Raw genomic sequence first — 18,421 nt, 5'->3', positions numbered from 1 at the left:
GGAACTACAATTCCCAGCAGGCTTCGCGGGCCCGCGAGCCAATGGGAAGCCGCGCTGGGTGTGGCACGCGACGGATGCGCATGCGCAAGCCCCAAGGCACGGGGCTTGTGCTCGAGACGCCGAGGAGAGAGGACGTGAGCCCAGCAGCTCCCCGGAATCCATACGCGAGGGGCCAAGAGCCACAGGAACCACGATCCGGCCCCTCGCACACTCAAGATAAGTGCCGCTCACCCCAGGGAGAGTCAGGGATCCTAGGGGAAGCGCAGGGGGCATATCCCGACCCCTTCCAGAGCCCCTGCGGATCACGCAAAAGCTAAGTGGGCGGATTCACGGGAAAGTCGTGTTGTTAACTGAAGGGAGTGTGCATGGTTTCGAGTGCATTCATCTCTTGGGAAAAGCGCCGGAAGGGCGCGTGAGATGAAGCACTAGCTTGGGGAACCCGGTCTGAGGAAAGACCGCGTTCTGACACCCGGTCTGAGGGAAGACTGTGTTTTTGGGCAAAAGATAAGCCTCGTGCGGCAGCGCACCCTAAAATTCCTGGATTGTTTATTTCCAAAAGCTGAACGCGTGTTGAGAGAGTTTGCAAGAGAGTGTGAGATCAGCAGAACGTTTGACAAACGCTAATGCTTGTCCTTTGTTTTCTTTTAGTTTGAACCCGATGCGAACCTGAATCTTGGACTGCAAGGACGTGGCACAGGACTTGGCAGTCTTGCAGGACTGGACGTTAAAGACTAAAGCAAAGCTAAGTGTGCTAGTACATGAGACTGTGTTCATGAAACTGTAAATGGGCTAATGTCAACAATTGTTTGTTGCTACCTTGGTATGTTGTTGTAAGGCTCGAAAGAGCACCTTCAGGTTGGTTCAAGGGGTCTGGTGAGGGTGGCAGCACCTTTACATGTAGAGGTGTTACGGCAGCTCCATCAGCCAGTTTGAGGAAAGTGTGCAGGCATCGTTTACCCTAAAATCCCCAGTCCTATCCATAACTTCTTCCCAACCCTCAATCCGGTAATCCTAAAATCCCTTTACCTATCCAACCATCGAGACCCTAACCCTCCTTCCCCGCTCTGGTTGAGGAGGCCTGTGTAAAGCTCTGTCTTGCAGGCACTGAAACCATTGAGGGGGTGGTTGGTACTGCGTCGCTCCTGCGCCTAGGACCTGAGCATCTCTGACAGAAGCACAAGCCCACGTATATTCAGGCGCCTGAGTGGTGTAGCCAACCCCCATCACCATTATGGAAGAGATCGCCAAGGTTTTGCAGGACCTGCAAAGCGAACTAGCGGCGTCCAGACAGGACTATGCCACATTGTCAGCGCAGGTACGAAGTCTGGCCGCGCAAACAGCACCTTTGCCGGGTCACGCACCAGTACAGGTGCAAGTCACCCCAGAGCCTCTGATTCCTCTGACTCCACCCGAGCGTTATGCAGGAGACCCGCAGAAATTCTCTACCTTTATTACGCAATGCCGCCTCCATTTCCTTACGAAACCGGCAGCATTCCGATCCAATCAGTCTAGGACTGCTTTCGTTATCTCCTATCTCACAGGAGATGCAGCAGCATGGGCAAATCCCTTAGTCCAAAAAGACAATACTATCCTTTATGATTGGGACGAGTTTCTCAGTGAATTTGAGAAAATATTTAATCGCAGGGCTGCTACCCTGTGTAAGGATCGGGAATTGCTGACATTGAGGCAGGGAAATAAGGAACTAGTGACATATGTCACTCAGTTCAATCGGTTGATAGCCGAAGCTGAATGGCCACGCGAAAAATGCATGTCCCTATTTTATCAGGGATTGAGGAATGATTTGAAAGATCTTATTGCCCAAGTTGACCCCCAACCCCGAGAATGCTCGGATATGATTGATCTGGCTATGCGATTGGATCATCGTCAAGCGGAGCGACGGGGGGATAGGAGGAAAGGAGAGTCACGTCCAGCAGCAAGGTTTGACCAATTTAAAGGGGCACGAGGGTCAATGGACAAGTCCGATGGAGACGAGCCGATGCAAATTGGGTCGGTTCGTGGTCCCCTATCAAAGGAAGAAAAAGAACGAAGGAGAAAGGATGGTGTATGCATGTACTGTGGGAAGTCCGGACACTTTGTTCGTGAATGCCCCACAAAGCCCAAGACTCAGGGAAACGCCTCGGCTCGTCGGTAGTGGGGGTCTCCCGGTCAAGCCTGACTGATTGCAGGGCCCCGATAGAAGGTAGTCCCAATTTTGCCCCACACATTTCGGTAAGGGGGTGTCTTGGTTTTCAGGGTATATCAAAAGAGGTCACCATGTTGATTGACTCGGGGGCAACGGGTAATTTTATAGATATCCAGTTTGCGGCCAGGTTGGGTATCCCTATCCAGCAAAAGGCAAAACCTGAGCCCGTACGCGCGGTAGATGGTACACCTCTATGCTCGGGACCCATCACACATAACACTCGTTTAGTGACCCTGAGTTGTGGTATTGGGCATTGGGAATACATTACCTTCGACTTAATTGCTGCCCCGCAGTTCGGCCTTATCTTAGGGTTACCTTGGTTGAGAAAACATGATCCTCTGGTTTGTTGGACCTCCGGTTTGATAAAGTTTAGCTCTCCTTATTGTCGGGAGCATTGTAAACAGCCGGTGGCTGCGGCCTGTCAACTCGCAGGCATTACTGATGTTCAACCCGAAGCGCGCCTAGAAGAGCTACCCACAGAGTATTCGGACTTTGTAGACGTCTTCAATAAGAAAGCCGCTGAAACTCTGCCCCCACATCGGCCATTTGATTGCCGGATCGATTTAGAGCCAGGGGCAACGTTACCGTGCAGCCGCATATACGCCTTGACCGAGGCTGAAAACAAACACCTTCAGGAGTATATTACAGCCAACTTGCAAAATGGCTTCATTAGACACTCTAATTCCCCAGTGTCTTCTCCCTTGTTCTTCGTACCGAAGAAGTCCGGAGAACTCAGGACTTGCATAGATTACCACGGGGTGAATCGGATAACCATCAAAAACCGTTACCCGCTTCCGCTCATCCCCGTCCTTCTAGATCAGGTTAGGGATGCGGTTATCTATACTAAGCTGGATCTTCGTGGGGCTTACCATCTTGTGCGGGTGCGCGAAGGTGACGAGTGGAAAACCGCCTTCCGAACAAAATTCGGATTGTATGAATATCAGGTTATGCCATTTGGTCTCTGTAACGCACCTGCTGCCTTGCAGCATTTCCTAGATGAGGTTCTTCGGGAATATTTGGACGTATGTGCCGTCGTGTACATCGATGACATCCTCATTTATTCCCATAGCCTAGAAGATCACGTTCAGCATGTACGCGCTGTTTTACAAAAGTTAAGGGAATACCATTTATATGCCAAAATCGAGAAATGTGAGTTCCACCGTACTACCGTGGAATTCTTGGGGTACTACCTTACTCCGACAGGCGTACAAATGGATGCAAAAAAGGTGAAGGCCATTCTTGATTGGCCCCCGCCAGCCAATGTCAAAGACGTACAATCCTTTTTAGGATTTGCAAACTTCTACAGACGGTTCGTCCAGAATTTCTCTGAGCTGGTTACTCCAATCACGAGACTTCTTCGCAAGGGCTGCCCGTTTATTTGGGACGCCTTGGCCGAGCAGGGATTTCAACGGCTCAAGAAGGCCTTTACCGATGCACCGGTATTGAAACATCCGGACTTGTCCCAGCCATTTGTGGTGGAAACGGACGCTTCCAGCCATGCGCTGGGAGCTGTTCTGTCCCAACGTGATCCTCAAACGGGGCTCTTACACCCAGTAGCCTATTATTCAAGAAAGCTGCTCCCAGCAGAAGTCAACTACATCATTGCAGACAGGGAACTATTGGCCATAAAGGCAGCCTTTGGCGAATGGCGGCACTACTTGATGGGGGCACGTCACACAGTGACGGTTATTACCGACCATCGCAATCTTCAGTTTATTAGGACTGCCAAGACCTTGAGTCCACGTCAATTGCGTTGGGCCCAGTATTTCGCAGAATTTGATTTTATAATCACATACAGACCTGGAACGAACAATCGTAAAGCTGACGTTTTGTCCCGCTATCCAGATAAGGTCTCTGAGGAAGTAAAAATCGTGTCTCGGCCAATAGTCCCTCCAGTGCAAATACTGGGTTTAGCTACCAACATCTTTGAGAGCGTCCAAAAGGAACTTTCCGTGCATGATCTCCACCAATGGTGCAAGCAGGACCCTCAGCACACCATTTTGGATGGACTCCCATATCATGGGCAATCATTGTACTTGCCTACACCCCAGCTACAAAAACAGGCGATGTCATGGTGCCACGATTCCTCCCTAGCGGGTCATCCCGGTAAGGCAAAGACTCTAGAATTGGTGGGGAGACATTTTTGGTGGCCAAAGTGGCGGCTTGATGTCCAGCAATACGTACGACAGTGTGCAATATGTGCTCGGAACAAAGCCGATCACCAGAAACCAGCAGGCCTCCTACGTCCCCTGCCAACACCAACTACTCCTTGGCATACAGTTACCATGGATCTAATAGTTGAATTTCCACAAGTGCAGGGCTTTACCTCCATACTGGTGGTAGTGGATGCCTTTTCTAAAATGGCTCATTTTATCCCCTGCAAAGGAGTTCCAACAGCTAAAGAAATCGCTGAATTATTCCTGCAAAACGTGTTTCGGCTTCATGGCCTTCCATGCCGTATAATCACAGACAGGGGTCCACAGTTCACCTCCAGGTTCTGGCGCGAATTTTGTAACATCATTGGTATGGAAATTCGGTTATCCTCGGGATATCATCCCGAGACGGACGGCCAAACCGAACGTGTGAACCAGGGGCTTGAGCAGTTCCTGCGTTGCTTAGCCGCAGGACGGGAGACAACATGGGTTCAACATACTTGGCTAGCAGAAATGGCATATAATAAGGCTGTTCATTCTTCCACAAAACGATCCCCGTTCTTCTGCTTGTATGGAAGACATCCACGGATTTTACCTTCATCCGTCCCAACAGCAGAAACGGCACTGCCTACGATAGCAGGACAACGGATCGGAATAGAGCAGGTTTGGCAGGAGGTGCAGGATAATCTCATAAAAGCCAAAAAGGTGTACAAAACGTATGCCGATAAACATCGACGTGCTAGCCCTGTATATCATAAAAACGATTTGGTATGGTTGTCCACTCGTAACTTACGATTAGAGGGACCAAGAAAGTTACAACCTCGCTATCTAGGCCCATTTAGCATTGAGAAAGTAATCAACCCAGTAGCGGTACGACTGGCCCTGCCCTCTCAGATGAAAATCCACCCGACTTTCCATACGTCACTGTTGAAACCAGCCCCGCCTGGGATACGCACTCAAAAAGCACCCCCGGTACTTGTACAGGGGGAGCCGGAATATGAAGTCCGAGCAATTCTGAACTCTAAAAAAAGGAATGGCCAAGTCTATTATTTAATCGACTGGGTTGGATACGGGCCAGAAGACCGCTCCTGGGAACCCTCACACCATGTACATGCCCCACGATTGCTGCGCACCTTCCACAAAAACTGCCCTGAAAAACCTGGAGGACCTGCCTTCCGTGGGAGGGGGAGTGCTGTCAGGGGTAAGACTGGCCTTGGGCCCAGTACTGTTGGGACTGTGGGGCCTGGGACCATGAAGAAACCCGGATCCAAAGGGTTTCCGTACTTTAAAGGGCTGTTGTGCCCTTTCTGCAGACAGATCCAGCGTTCAGCCCGCCGGAACTACAATTCCCAGCAGGCTTCGCGGGCCCGCGAGCCAATGGGAAGCCGCGCTGGGTGTGGCACGCGACGGATGCGCATGCGCAAGCCCCAAGGCACGGGGCTTGTGCTCGAGACGCCGAGGAGAGAGGACGTGAGCCCAGCAGCTCCCCGGAATCCATACGCAAGGGGCCAAGAGCCACAGGAACCACGATCCGGCCCCTCGCACACTCAAGATAAGTGCCGCTCACCCCAGGGAGAGTCAGGGATCCTAGGGGAAGCGCAGGGGGCATATCCCGACCCCTTCCAGAGCCCCCGCGGATCACGCAAAAGCTAAGTGGGCGGATTCACGGGAAAGTCGTGTTGTTAACTGAAGGGAGTGTGCATGGTTTCGAGTGCATTCATCTCTTGGGAAAAGCGCCGGAAGGGCGCGTGAGATGAAGCACTAGCTTGGGGAACCCGGTCTGAGGAAAGACCGCGTTCTGACACCCGGTCTGAGGGAAGACCGTGTTTTTGGGCAAAAGATAAGCCTCGTGCGGCAGCGCACCCTAAAATTCCTGGATTGTTTATTTCCAAAAGCTGAACGCGTGTTGAGAGAGTTTGCAAGAGAGTGTGAGATCAGCAGAACGTTTGACAAACGCTAATGCTTGTCCTTTGTTTTCTTTTAGTTTGAACCCGATGCGAACCTGAATCTTGGACTGCAAGGACGTGGCACAGGACTTGACAGTCTTGCAGGACTGGACGTTAAAGACTAAAGCAAAGCTAAGTGTGCTAGTACATGAGACTGTGTTCATGAAACTGTAAATGGGCTAATGTCAACAATTGTTTGTTGCTACCTTGGTATGTTGTTGTAAGGCTCGAAAGAGCACCTTCAGGTTGGTTCAAGGGGTCTGGTGAGGGTGGCAGCACCTTTACATGTAGAGGTGTTACGGCAGCTCCATCAGCCAGTTTGAGGAAAGTGTGCAGGCATTGTTTACCCTAAAATCCCCAGTCCTATCCATAACTTCTTCCCAACCCTCAATCCGGTAATCCTAAAATCCCTTTACCTATCCAACCATCGAGACCCTAACCCTCCTTCCCCGCTCTGGTTGAGGAGGCCTGTGTAAAGCTCTGTCTTGCAGGCACTGAAACCATTGAGGGGGTGGTTGGTACTGCGTCGCTCCTGCGCCTAGGACCTGAGCATCTCTGACAACACCCAAGAAGATTTTGCTGTGGTGAATGTGAACCCGACTGAGGGATGCCTGCGAATTAGAGTGAACAGTAACACGCCTGAGAAAATTGTTGTGGCAAATGTGAACCCGACTGAGGGATGCCTACAAATTGAAGTTGGTCTGAATCTGACTGAGGGAGGCTAACAGTGAAAGAAGGATCGGAGTTTTGGCTGAGGGGGATCCAGGATGAAGAGTAAATTGCCTAATGTGAATATTGGAAAAAGGAGCTTTTCTTTGTTGTTTATGGAACATCGGGTCCTCTTAGGCAAGAGATCTTGCACAAAAGAGACTTGGGCACAGAAGGCACTGATGTTAGTGAAAGGAACTTGTGCCAGAGACGCTCAGGAGTGTGCTGTGCTTGAGTGAACCGCCTTGTCCCATGCAAAAAACGTAGGCAAGGGAGGCCAACAGCCCCTCTCCCCACCCTGTTTGCCCTGTGGGCGCTTTGAAACCGTTTTGCTAATTGTATAAGCGCCCAACAAGTGACCAATAAAATAAAGAAATAAAATAAATCAATAAATCATCTTTCTTTTTGTGAACATTATTCCTCGCTATTTTGTTGCATAGCGGTAAGGATTGGCAATAGATTTTTTTTTTTTAGTATAGGCCCTTTTTATTTGACTACACTCCACAAGGGGTGTATTATTATTATTTGATGGTAGTAGCTTTCTCCCATCTTAGATTTAGGTTTAGAATAGGCATTTTTCACACCCCTGATAACGTTTAATAAACATCCTTGAACTGTGATCACTTGTGTCTGTCTTACTTTGATACCATGCCTTACATATGGTGTCAGTGGTGGGATGTGATTCAAATGATAAAAATTGAAATCCATGCTGATAATTGTCATACCACCAAAAGGGGGAAAAAAAATCATTGAACTCCTTGACTATGACCGCGTCTCCATGGTAAAAGAGGTTTTGCTCTCTCAACTATGTATCCCGACTGGTCAACATGATCTGTTCTTTAAAACTCAAGTATTATTAGACACCCTTCATCTCTCCCATTTTAATATACAAAAGTGGGATCGAATAATACTGAAAGTTCGACCAGCATTTACCTTTATTAGACCTAGTACTTTAAATCCCCACGCACCTGAACCTGTTTTTTCTTTTTTGGTACTCAATTGTCATCTGTAGCGGGCCAATCCGGGTTACAGATTAGACTACCAAAGTCAATTCCTTCAGCAGAATCAGAAGAATCAGATGACTTCAAAACCTTATTCGAGGGAGTCGAGACATGTTTATTTTCTGATTCACAAACAAACACAGAAGGGAGCCTTACCCCCCAGTAAGAAATAGCCGACCTAGCCAATGTGATCTCCCAGTTGACAGCCCATGAAATGCAAGCCTAAGATAACATCCAAGAACATTTGACTAAATTGGTTGAATTGCAAGCTATGCCCTTACTACCACAGGGAGTACATCAAACATACCTAGAAGGCGAAGATCTAAGAAATGTGTTCTTGAATTTCAAATTATCCGAACAGCTAGGATTTGAAGAGAACCTTAAAAGATGCTATTTGGCTCCTCGGTTGAAAGATGAACTAAAAACCACCTATCAACTACTTAATCTTGCACGGGAGCCACCATTCTATCCATCACGGAAGGGTTGTCAAAAAGAGTGAGGCAAACCTGCAATTCTTATCGGCAGAAGTTGAGGGCCATTAGATGAAACCTGGGAGAAATACCCCTAGAAATGGGTAAACATGTTAAAAACACTGTAGCCCTGTGGATCAATAACACATCCTTAGAAGAACTGAGAGAGATGATCACCCATGAACAATTCACAAATTCCTTAGCCCCTTTTTTACAAAAGGCCTTTTTACAGTTAAGTCAACCTACCCAAGACAAGGCCGTCGAAAATGCACAAACCCACTCAGATGCAGCTCAACACTTCCATTCGGCACATTGAGGGGAGGAAGGGAACAATTAAAACCTATCCACTGACCTGAACCTCAGGGAGTAGATAAACAAGGGGGGTTGTTTTGAATCAAGGAAGGGATACCAAGAGAAAGAGTAGAAATCCAACGATCTGATCCTAAAACCAAAGATGAACACAGAAGAGAGGAAGTTGAAGGAAGTAGACCCACCCCTCCTGTCTCTTTTTCCTGTAGAGAAACAGGACATTTAGCTAGACACTTTACGAAGAATCTAAGGGACAAACGTATGGAAATAAGCAGTTTAAAGGGTAAAGAGTGGGAAGAACCTGAAGAAGAGCTAGAGACCTTCAGCATATGTTCATGTCAGTCTTCTGGTGACTTCAGATATGAAAAGGCTTGAGTGAATGGAAGGCAATTAAGGGCCTTAATCTACTTGGGTAGCAAGCAAAGCGCTATTCAAGCTGATTTAGTTCAAACAAATGACCTCAAAACGCTGCACTCGTTAGAGTTACCTATGTACATGCGGACAATGAAGTGTACCCCAAAATAGATGTGCACATTAATATCCAAGGCCAAATCTTGTGTAATATCTTCAGCCATCATTCCTGGACTCCCTGATGAAGTTATTTTGGGTCAGGATTTCCCCACCTTCTCTACTCTCATGAAGGAAAACCCACCTCCCTTTGAAGATGTTCTACCCCAGAATTGCTGGCAGTCAAATTATCACTCCCCAAATTCTCCAATATGGGACTGGCAAAGATATGAACCTATGAAACCTGAGACAGCATTTAGAAACCAATTCATAGGTTACTGTAGAGAGACAAATAAAACCACTCCACCTCTACATACTCAGGGCCAAATAAAATCATGTGCTAGTTCTTGGACATCTCTCATCCCTGTTCTCTCCCAGGTCTTAACCACAAAGAACCTCGACAAAGAACAGACATATCCACCTCAGATAGGGGTAGGGTTTGTGAGAAACTTAAAGGTGTCTCACCCCTTAGTCCTAGGGGATTTGTCATTCAGGTGGGCAGGACACAGCCATCGCTATTGGATCCAGTTCCTGGGGGTGGACCATTCTGGGAGGATCACCTGTATGGGGGTTATCCCCTTCCTTGTGACACTTTTTCCCCATCCTACCAGGTAGGATAACTAGAAACTCAGCCCCCCTCTTTTTGCAGAACAAACATTTTCTCATGGACAATTGTTTGTGAGCGATAACTGACTAACACCAGAGCCATATACCTGACATGTCCCAACACAAGGGTCAGGCAGAGACAGGCAATTACTGATAATTACACACACCTGACTTACATCACATTTCCCCACACGGATAAAAGGCGTAGCACGAAAGCAAACTCTGACAAGGCAAAACGCACAATGAAGCAGAAATTCCGAGATGGCAGTTTAAACCAAGGAGAAAGGCGGCGAGATCAGAGAGGTCGACAAGGAGGGAATTACGCTTGCACTTTCCAAAAGAGAACCGCGTCTTTCAAGAAGCCTCAAACACAAGAAACATAAGACCGGTAATTGCAGCTGACGAATGGTGTAGTGTATGTCAATGGTACACAGGGCCCTCCCGCATTGATAGGCAAGGCGGGGAGAAGCGATTGCCACCATGGTACTGTCCTTGACTCTGACAGCAAAGCAAGGACAAAGAGTTCAGCACAGCCGGTGAGTTAGAGAAACTGATAGCAGACCAGACTTTGTTTTGCTCAAGGTTGCAAGCAGCAACATTGTATGAAGAAAGAGAACTTGTATGCAATTGAACTTTGAAAAACTGAAATAGGTACGAGACACACAGTGGTCCAGCACCACGTGGGTGCTCACTGGAAGGTCTCTGTTTGGTGCTGCCCCCATGAGCAGGGAAGAATTATTGAACTTTTAAATCAAATTGTTCCTGCAGTGGGTTACGTTGAATCATGTGCACATTCAAAAGTCTTCGAATGTCTGTAAACTGAAATTAGCCTGAGTCTGGCTGAGGGGGACTGATTGTCGAAAAGGTGACTGAGCCCGGAAAAGGGGGATCCTGGGTGAACAGTAAGACTCCCAAGATGATATTGCTGTGGCAAATGTGAACCCAAGTGAGGGATGCCTGTGAATTAGGGTGAACAGTAAGACATCCGGGAAGATTGTTGTGGCAAATATGAACCCAACTGAGGGATGCCTACAAATTGAAGTTGGTCTGAACTCGACTGAAGGAGGTTAATGGGGAGTGAAAGATCGGAGCCCAGGGTGAACAGTAAATCACCCACGTGAATATTGGTAAAAGGAACTTTTCTTTGTTGTTTATGGTACATCATTTCCTCTGAGGCAAGAGACTTTGCACAAAAGAGACTTAGGCACAGAAGCCCCTGATGTTGGTGAAAGAAACTGTGACCTCGAGCCAGAAAGCACAGGAGTGTGCTGTGCTTGAGTGACCCACCGTGTCCCATGCTAAAAACGTGGGCAAGGGGGGCCAACGGCCTAAACTTCCTGATTTATCATTTAGTGAACATTATCCCACACTATTTTGTAGCATAGTGTCATGGTCATCGGGCCAAGAACGCAAACATTAAACGGCCACATACACACGGGGCGTGGACAGACACAGTCCTGGTGTTTTGGTGCCAGGCCATGAATAACAGTAAGCAAGAACATTTATTTGGGACAAGAATGCTTTTATTATGGACATAGCACCTCATTTTGGGTGCAAAGTGCATTTAACATGGGAACTTCCATTCACTAAAGTAGCCCCACGTGTACTCTTGGGTGTGGCTGCTGCTATTGGGTTGCCTTGCACTTGCTGACTCTCTAGGAGTGGCAGAGTGTGGCAGGCAAGCCAGGCCTAGTGGGCGTGCCCACGATCGCAGCTACATAAGCTGCTCTGATCCCCGAGGCAGACGCTTCGCGTTATTCTACACTTCCATGCAGCGTAACGCTCACCGCCGCCTGGGACCAGACTTACCTTTGGAAATCCTGCTTCCTGCCATCATACTTACCGCCTGGGGAAACTGCTCTCACCTGTGCACGTCTTCGTTGATCCTGGCATTCATCTTCAAGTCTTCTGGAACACTGACATCTTCATCTTGGCACCGCAGCTCATCTTCAAATCTTCCGGAACGCTGAAACCATCTTGGCAACGCAGCATGACTCGCTCCGTCCACGACAGCAGTACCTGCAAGCATTGCAGTAACTTTGCTGAAAATGTTGGGGGGGGGACGTGACATATGAACACAAGGTGCCCCAGACAAATGAAAGGGGACAAAATGGTGTGCCATGAAAGTTGGGGGGGACGAACATCCCCGTCCCCCTCTAAAATTACACCTATGCCTGCAAGTAAAAACGAAAGACAAGGTTAGACACTTAAAAGACATTGGCCCTCATTACGACCCTTGCGGAGATCCATGGTGCAATTTGCACCATGGACCATGGCGCAGAGCTGCCAACTCCGCCATGGGGGTTGGCGGACTTACCGCCCCATTCCGACCTTGGCGGGGCGGTTAGTCCCCAATCCCCATTTACCCTTCCCCATTCCCATTTTTGTCCCATAGGGTATAATGGGAGTGGGGAAGGCGTTAATTACGCCACCGTACATTACGGTGGCGTAATTAACAAGAGGTCCTGTAGCGCCATGGATTTTTCCGCCCGGAAAATCCGGACGTAGAAATCACCATGGCGCTACGGAAAGTCGTAATCTGGCGGAGAGGTACGCCATGCATTACGCTGGCGTAAACCCCTCTCCGCCAGGGTCGTAATGAGGGCCATTCAGTTTAAGGTCGCGCTACCACCAAACCTTGCGCCTTTCCTTAAACCATCACTTACCTTCTGTCAGACATTGCGGTTTCATCCATCTTCCACCCGGCCGCGTTCCGCGCCCCAGAGCTGCTTTTGGGCCGCATTTCCACCTATTGGGAAGAAAACAGAAGAAAAACATTATTCAGGAATTAACAACAATATTGGGAGCAATAATACAAAGACATAAAACGAGAAGAGGCAAAGAGGAAACAGAAAGGGAAAGAGACAAGAGACATTGAGAGACACTTACTACCAACCAGGAGAAGCATAGTCGCAGCTGGACTGGACTATTACTTACCTGGGATCAGTGAAGGAACTAGGTCCCATCGACAAGCGCCCCTGCCAGACGTAGCAGGACAGAGAGCTTATCATCAATAATTAACAGGTGAGCCTTATGGGCCGGTACATGCCCACAGAAATCACACTTTGGGGAGAAGGGTTTGAGAGGTACAATAGTCACAGATTGGCGCACTCACGTTCTCTCATATCCACGCAGGAGCAGTGTCACCAATTGCTGCCGCTCACAGCTTATCTGCAGAGGGAGAGGCCTGACGGGGGTGATCTAACTCCTGGAGGGCTGCAACCATGCCCCAACACCTCTGCAGAGACCAGGTGAGCTTAACACATAGCAGTAAGGATTGGCAATTGTTTTTTTTTTTTTTTAGTATAGGCCCTATTTATTTGACTAGGCTCCACTAGGACTGTATTATTATTATTTGATGGTAGTGTTCCCATCTTAGATTTAGGTTTAGAAGAAGTGTTTTTCACACCACTGATACAGTTCAATAAACACCCTTGAACTGAGATCACTTGTGTGTGTCTGACTTTAATACAATGCCTTCTTTACAGGGGTCAGGGTGAGTTGTATTACTTGATGGTTTATGGTAAGTACTTATATAGTTTATTGTATTGTGGTGATTGAGGCCAGTGGCCAGATTCTGTGGGGTATGGACACAGGCCATGGCCCTAAGAATATGTGCACTGGCACAACCACCACAGCTCTAATATATGTATAGTAATTATAGGTAATGTAGTAGGAGTATGACCAGAATTACATTAGTAGCAATATGTGTATAGTAATTGTAGGTAATGTAGTGGGACTACAAAGTGTTTGTAATATGGAGGAATTATGTAATTGAACTGTATATGGTACTTATGATTGTAGTACAATTTAGGATAGTGCTTATAGAATATGTATTTCATTATAATTGCTGTGGTTACTTAGTGTTGTAACATTATGAAGCTACAATCTCTGGTTTATTTTCTGTGGAATGTACTATGTTTGGTACTACATTAGCGTATGACACACTGCTGTTGTATTGACATTCCAAAATCATTGGGTCATTGGGAAAAAAAATCTGTACTGGATTAAAAAAAAACGATTACAGTTACGTGAGTGTAAGGGCGATAGTGTGTTTGTTTGAAGTATGTTGTGCTTAAGGGAATGCTTGAAGTTACCTGTTGGCATATTCTAACTACATTAGAGGTTAGAAGATGTTTTGTCGTATAAGAATTGAGATGGCGTATTTGAAGGGCTTTGCAATGAAGGGTGTTTTTCAAGTACTTAGATACTTGTTGGCATATTGTAACTAGATTTGACTTTCAAAAGCGCTATTGTAGCATAATGGATGTAGTTAGATACCTGCTGGCGTATCCCAACTCTTAATTGTACTGTACTTTAGTGACTGCATTTGAGTTGCAGGAATATTAAGTAGGCATTTGTTAAATTTGCTGGTAACATATGTTTTGGAGTAACAGCTGTATCATTACATTCAACCCAACCACTTATTTTTTTTACATAAGCAGTGTAGTGCCCCGAAGTGGTTGTGGCACCACTGTGATATACTATACCTACCGCTGTGAAGGTTTTCTTTCCAAGAGATACCTGGCCATGTGTGAAGCCTGTAAGCTTACAGTTATTTTGGTACCATCTGAATTGTACATAAGAAGCATTAGTATGACATATTGGCCATGTGAGTTTATTTACATGGTGGAAAGATTATCTGAATTGCAAAAAGGGCATAATATGCCATGATTTGCATTCTGCAGAAGCTGGTGAAATGGAATGGATTCACAATTTGGTATGGATACATGTACAAATCATTAATTAGGGATGTGGTCTTATGAAACATGGCTGTACAGAGTGCATCTATGTTTCCTGGTCCATAAGAAACTGGACGATTTCATTTATAGGGATGTTTTTGGTTTCTAGTACTTGTAATAAGAACATTAGGAGTTATTTTGGATCTTCTTGTGTTTTTATGGTAAATTCTACCATTTCTGCAGAGTAGTCCAATTCTTGCCTTATAAATGAGACACTGTAAGCATTGTCAGGATTATTTGTGGCATTTCTGTGAAGGACGAGCATTTGCAAACACAACTGATCTGAGCCTTTTAAGTAAATGTTGTGAACAATTGGTGGCAATTGAAAGAGAAGATTCATTGTCACATTAGCATAACAATTTACTCCAGTTGTGTTGCTGAATTTAAATGGGCCAGAGAGTTCTGTTTGTGGATCATTTGGTTTGTCTGCAGATGTTTCTGAAGAAGAGAGATTTGTGTGTTTCTTTTGTGATGGATGTGTGTTTGATTTATTTTGTACTAGGCAGTTTTGTGGTTGTATTGTTTGATGCAGGAGTTGGTCATTGTTTTTTTAGTGGTATTGTTGGGAAATCTGCAATAGATTCTGTTTCTATTGTTTGTCTTTTAAAAGGTGTCTTTCTTTGATGTACAGGATACATATCTATATGGCGGGGTGCATAGTGCCCATAGCCTGTTGTATTCCTGGATGCAATGTCAGCATTGACTTTGTTTGTTTCAAAGTTAACTAGCAATAGACCATTGAGTGTACACAGATGTGAAAGTGCTACGTAACTCAAACCTTCTTTAAAGACTGTGTTGCCAATGTCAATCAATGCTTGATCTAGGGTTAGACCTTGTGATTTGTGAATAGTGACAGCATATGCAAGAGATGGAGAAAACTGTTCTCTGTGTACACACGTCTTTGAAAAGAAGGAAACGTCCTATTGTCCGGCCAATTTCTTTTAACTTCTGCAAGTTTGTCAAAGTGGATGTTGACAAACTGAGAGTTTTTCTTATATGGACATGTTTGGAAGCCAACAACTATACCCATTGCTCCATTGACATACCTTGCTTTACGTCAAGGTTACGTGTAAGAATTACTCTACAATTTAGACACAAAGTCAATATTTTCTCCAATCCGGCTGTGTTGGAGATACATTTTCTAAACTATTAAGTGTTGCTGTTGCTTGTTGACACATAGGAAGTGTCATAGCATGCACTTCTAGTTTGCCTGTGGAGCTGATATGCAGTATGGGTTGCATTTCTTTTTTCAACATTGTCTCATTGAATTGACTACAACTTGCAAGGGTTGGCTTTAAGAACATACATTTTAGATTTTGAGTTAATTGTTCCATGACATCAGGAGCAGATGTGTTTTGTCCATATAGCTCATGGATTAGTCTACTATTTAAGATGGATTTTGCATCTTTAGTAAGCAGACCAATTCTAATGCTTTTTAAAATGTTAGCATATGTCAGGACTGCAGACTGGCGCCTGTTTTGAGTTAGTTCTCTGTAGTGAAGATGTTGCCATAGATTTACATTTCCAATGCTGCAGAGGGCATTGCAGCATTGTTTGTGTCCTAAAGTTTCCCCTTTCACTGGTGTTAACTGCAGGAGGTCTCCAAAAACAATAACGTGTTTTCCTCCAAACAGTTTTTTCATAGTTGGTTCTTAGGACTTCTTGCATTCTAAGATGAATTAAAACCAACATGAGGTTGGAAACCATTCTCACTTCATCTATTAGGAGCACTTTCACTTGTTTCAGAATTCTGCATACTTCAATAGCAGCTTCTGCTGATAATTTGTAGTATTCTAATTTGTTTTGGTGTTCTACAACATAGATTAGGAGGAGTAGTAGTCGGTGTAGTTATACCTCCTATGTTGTAGGCCGCTAAAGCTGTGGGGGCTGTTACTACAGGTGAAAGGTTATTGTTTGTTAAGATTTGTAGACATTTGCAGATTATTTTAATGAAGAATGTTTGACCAGAACCAGCTTCACCACTTACATACAGGAGCAGAGGTTTATAATTTTTAAAGCTACAGGTTTTAGTTTCATGTTTAAAACCATGTTCAATTTCTTGTGTGACTTCTAGATACATGGTGAGTTGTTCATCATTTAGCTGTGATTTCAGAACTGACAGGTCTGCCTTAGATTGTTTATATTGATACATGGTGTTATCTACCTCAGTCATGGCTATGTCTGCTTCATTTAGAATGAGTGGTTCTCCAAGTGGTTCTTGGCTTCCTGTAAGGGAAGGTTGACTGCCCTCAGGAGTGTCTTTGTCTACTTGAGCTTCAATGTCTTCCTATTGTTGGCGTTCATTGTCCAACATTTGTTTGTATTGTTTGAAATTGTCATTTGTTATACTCCTTTCATTTGCTTTGAATGCAGCTTCAAATGAGTCATACTCACCTAATAATTCTTTTTCTTTTCTCCAAGGTTTAAAAAGTTGGAGTAGGGCCATGTAATGCAGTTTCCTATGTTGTGGAGATTTAAATGATAACTTTCTATGATTAATTAGACTGGGTTTGGTGAGTTTCACTAGGTTCATTCACAAGTTGAGACTAAATATTTGCCAGTTGTCTCATTTGGCGTGACATTGTTTTGTAGGTGTAGTTTTGGGCAATGTCATACAGACACATTTTTTAAAAAGCAGTACTTCTGTTTGGGTAATATGTGTCAATTACATTGTTTTTTAAAATGTCCTGACTGTTGCGATCACTTGTGTATATGTTTTCTATCTCTTGGTAGGATTTTAGCACTCTTTTTCGGGATGTAGCTGGTCTAAGGTTCAGACGGGCAATGTGCTCAGATTTGCCATATAAGGATGTATGTGTTAAATGGTGTGCATCTTCGTAGCAACCACATTCTCTATGGAAGTGCATTTTTATGCTGAAGCTGTACATTTTCTGTGATAGAGTTTTGTCAGATGATATGTCATCCCAGAGGCCCTTTATCTCTGTTTTCTCAGCATTCGTGCAATAGGCTGTGACATATTTTGCAACTGTGGTGGAATTGTCTGTAATGCATTGTATGTCTATGTTTGCATTCCACAAGAAGGCACTGAATGGATTATAATCATTGACGTACTTGGAGGTTTTTTCCCTTTCAATGTTGTATGTATTTTTAGGGGATTTGCCTTTTACACTGTGTCTAACAGAAGTCGTCAAGTTATTTACTTGTCCTTTTTTGCAAACTGGTCTAGGGAAGCCAAAGCGACATTTGATATAGTATTTTTATTTGTGTTTATATCTACGTCCGCAGTATTTGACAAATGTATGTCTTTGGATGCGTAACACTTGTGTATGTAGGTGACTATCTGTGGTTTCCGACGAGATGTCACGGGTAATGCATTTTTCAATAAACTGTAAAACAGTGGCGTCACTATCATGGCCACATTTTGGAGCATCTTTTATCCACAAAAGCACGTGGATGAGTAGTCCTTCTCTGGATTGATATTCTTTCCTCCAAATGAAGTGTTGTACTTCTCCCAGCAGATTGGTAGTTTTATTGCAGTTAAAGCATAGCACTGCAATGAAGTGATGGTGAAAGTACCTTGATACATTGACAGGGTCAAGAGAACAGTTCTCCTGGTGTTTTTATATCTATTCCGTCTTTATTTGGTTTACAGTGTGTAAGAAGTTGTGCAATTCATCCCATGCGTACTCTGCAAAATCTTAAAGTAACATACCATATGGGTGTGCCTAGGTTCCTTACCATGTAACGTACATCAGTGTGACATCAGAACCAGTATTATTTTGTACCACACATGTTTGCCAACAGATTTGTGATAC

This window comes from Ambystoma mexicanum, chromosome 8 (genome assembly GCF_040938575.1).
Source record: "Ambystoma mexicanum isolate Mex_15411 chromosome 8, UKY_AmexF1_1, whole genome shotgun sequence".
Taxonomy (NCBI): domain Eukaryota; kingdom Metazoa; phylum Chordata; class Amphibia; order Caudata; family Ambystomatidae; genus Ambystoma; species Ambystoma mexicanum.
This window is presented reverse-complemented; position numbering follows the sequence as displayed.